At 36.0% G+C, this 3,336-nt stretch overlaps 1 non-coding gene across 1 annotated transcript; it reads right to left on the bottom strand.

Moving 5' to 3' along the window:
• Positions 1–2,437: 2,437 nt before the first annotated feature.
• On the bottom strand, positions 2,438–2,544 carry LOC133292307 (small nucleolar RNA R71). Its single transcript, XR_009748896.1, has one exon. It is a non-coding gene; the product is annotated as a small nucleolar RNA R71 (small nucleolar RNA).
• Between the last annotated feature and the right edge of the window lie 792 nt (positions 2,545–3,336).

Genomic DNA, 3,336 nt, shown 5'->3' with positions numbered 1-3,336 from the left:
CCGATGAAGGCATATTTCTAAGATATTCACTTACAAGTAGAACTTATAGAATCTATAATAAAAGAAAAATGGTCATTGAAAAGTCTATTCATGTTGTATTTAATGAGACTAACAATGCCTTGTCTAGAAAGGAACTTTGTGATGATGATGTTATAGAAAGCATGGAAAACATAAATTTGGATGACAAAGAGGAAGATGAAAGGCAAAAAGAAAAGGAAGCAAACAATGAAGAAACACCAAGTCTACAAACCAATGATGGAAACAATCTACCACAAGATTGGAGAGTAGCTAGAGAACACCTCATTGATGTGGTAATTGGTGATATATCCAAAGGGGTAACTACTAGAAACTCAATTAGAAATATTTGTAACCACTTAGCATTTGTTTCTCAAATTGAACCTAAGACCATAAATGAAGCAATTACTGATAAACATTGGTTCTTGGCACTGCAAGAAGAACTAAATCAATTTGAAAGAAATCAAGTTTGGGAACTTGTGCCAAAACCAATATCCAATAATTGGAACCAAAAGGGTATTTAGGAACAAGCTTGATGAAAATGGCATAATAACTAGAAACAAAGCTAGACTTGTTGCTAAAGGATATAATCAAGAAGAAAGTATTGATTACGATGAAACTTATGCACCTGGTGCTAGATTAGAAGCTATTAGATTATTACTTGCATTTGCATGTATAATGGATTTTAAACTCTTTCAAATGGATGTTAAAAGTTCTTTTTTAAATGGATATATTCAAGAAGAAGTATATGTTGATCAACCTCCCGATTTTGAAGATCATGATTTACCTAACCACGTCTTTAAACTTAAAAAGGCTTTATATGGTTTAAAACAAGCTCCAAGAGCTTAGTATGAAAGATTAAGCAAATTTCTTTTAGAAAAAGGCTTTTCAAGAGGAAAAGTGGACACAACTCTCTTTATAAAGAAGAAAGATGATCATCTATTATTTGCACAAATTTATGTTGATGATATTAACTTTCGTGCCACTAACGTTAATCTTTGTGAAGAGTTTTCTAATCTTATTGATAAACCCTTGGTTTACCATGTTTTTAGGCTTAATTATGATTGATATATATATATATATATATATATATCATGAATTGCATAGAAATTAGGGTTTTATACCGTAAAGTCGCAATAATTGAATATCTTGCTAACATGTCATAATTCTTATTTCAAGGGACTTTTGACACCTATTATGGCCCTTTGGAACCAAAAGAATGCAACAAGATGAGTTGAAGCCTTAAAAAAGCAAGATTACAAGTACTTAACTACGCTTATAATCTTGATAGTTTGGCTCTTTACCATCATCTATTATTAAGAAACAGATTCTTGATAGTTTAATTCATAACATATTGAGCAGATTGGGGGAAGTCGAAACCTTAACTACGCTTGTTTTAAATTCTTAATCAAACATCATCTTCATTCATTCTTTAAATTCTGAATTTTCTTGATTGCATGCTTTTACTTGTTTTAATTTTAAGTTCTTTGAACAACCATTCTCTCAAACCCAACTTTTGATTGTCCAACTAAAACGCGATTATCGAACTAGTGCTTGAAAATTCTGATCCTCGTGGGAACGATCTCGTACTTCGGGGCACTTTATTACTTTACGACCGGTGCACTTCCCGAGTCGCAACAAGTTTTTGGCGCCGTTGTCGGGGATCGAATTCTTCAAAATTAAAAGTAACTAATTAACTTTTAGATTGGACGCTTTATTTTTCTGCACTTTAAGCATACTATAAAAACATTTTCTGCATAAAAAAATTTCTGCATTCTTTTCTGCATATTTAATTTTCTGCATTCTTTTCTTATTTTTCTTAATTTTCTTTTCTGTTTTCCTGTTTGCATTTTCTATTCTTTTCTGCACATCTTTTTAATCTTAGTTTATGCGAGGTACTCTTGACCCGCGAACTTTGCAGTTTGATTCTGAGATAGAAAAGACAGAAAGGAAACTTAGAAAGGACGCAAAAGCAAGGAAGGCAAAGGAAGCAAAAGAATAATCAAGTTCGACGGAACCTAAGGAAGAACTAATGACAGAAAACAATCAACTCGCTCCAAGGACGTTGGGAGATTACATGACCCCAGCCCGAGTTCCACAGACGGCGAGTATTGTTAGACCGATCATAGAAGCTAACAACTTCGAGCTAAAGCCAGCACTGTTGCAACTGATTCAAAAAGACAAGTTCGCTGGAGGAAGCGCAGAGAACCCCTATAGTCATCTTGATGATTTCTTACTTTACTATGACACATTAAAAGTGAATGGAGTTTCTCGTGATGCTATCTTGCTCAGATTATTTCCATGCTCACTAAAGGGTGATGCAAGAGCTTGGCTGCAGTCTCAACCGGAAGGAAGCATAACCAGTTGGGATGACTTAGCAAGGAAATTCCTAGCCAGATTTTTCTCTGCTTCAAAGATGGCAAGACTCAAAGCGGAAATCACCTCTTTTGAACAAGAAGAAAGCGAATCTCTGTACGAGGCTTGGGAACGATTCAAAGGATTACTCAGGAAGTGTCCTCAACATGGAATTGAAGCATGAAAGAAAGCAAGAATCTTTTTTCAAGGAATGACACACAACACAAGAACACTGGTAAATGTTGCTGCAGGAGGCTCTTTAAAAACAAAAACTCCAGAGGAAGCGCTAGAATTGTTGGAATCCTTAGCGTCTCAAGAATTTGACAATGCTCCTGCCCCAGTTGCACCAAGAAGAGCAGGAATTATGAAGCTTGAAGGCTATGATGCACTCTTAGCCCAAAATGAACAAATGCTGCAAATGCACAAGAAACAACAAGAACAATTCTTTTGTTAATATTTCTCAAATTAAATGTGGTATTTGTGGAAAGGCTCATGCGACTGAAGATTGTGACTACATGAGAACAACTGAAAAGCCATCAGCAGAGGTCAATGGACTCTGGTATGATCAGAAGAATCAGAATCAACATCCATGGTTGAGTCACAAATCCAACCATCAGCTCAATCATCCCCTTCCAGTGCAACCACATACTCCACAACAAAGTAACACCTCTGAGTAGGAGAAAGCTTTTGCACAACTATGCAAGACCACTTCTGATTATATTCAAGGTGAAAATGCTTTCAGAGAGGACACATCTACTTTCATACAAGAGACTAGATCAGCACACCGGAATCAAGAAGCTTCCATAAGAAATCTGGAAATTCAGATTGGCCAGTTTCAAAGCAATTTTCTGAGAGAGCTCCAGGTACTTTTCCAAGCAACACAGTTGTCGATCCAAGGGAGCATTGAAATGCTATCACCACTAGGAGTGGGACATTGATTCAGCCTATAGAGGAGCAGCCCAAAGA

This window comes from Gastrolobium bilobum, unplaced genomic scaffold (assembly GCF_033153095.1).
Source record: "Gastrolobium bilobum isolate Gb01-03AN ecotype WA unplaced genomic scaffold, APGP_CSIRO_Gbil_v1 utg6581, whole genome shotgun sequence".
Taxonomy (NCBI): Eukaryota; Viridiplantae; Streptophyta; class Magnoliopsida; order Fabales; family Fabaceae; genus Gastrolobium; species Gastrolobium bilobum.
Note: the sequence above shows the minus strand (reverse complement) of the source record. Positions and strands in the feature narration are given on the sequence as shown.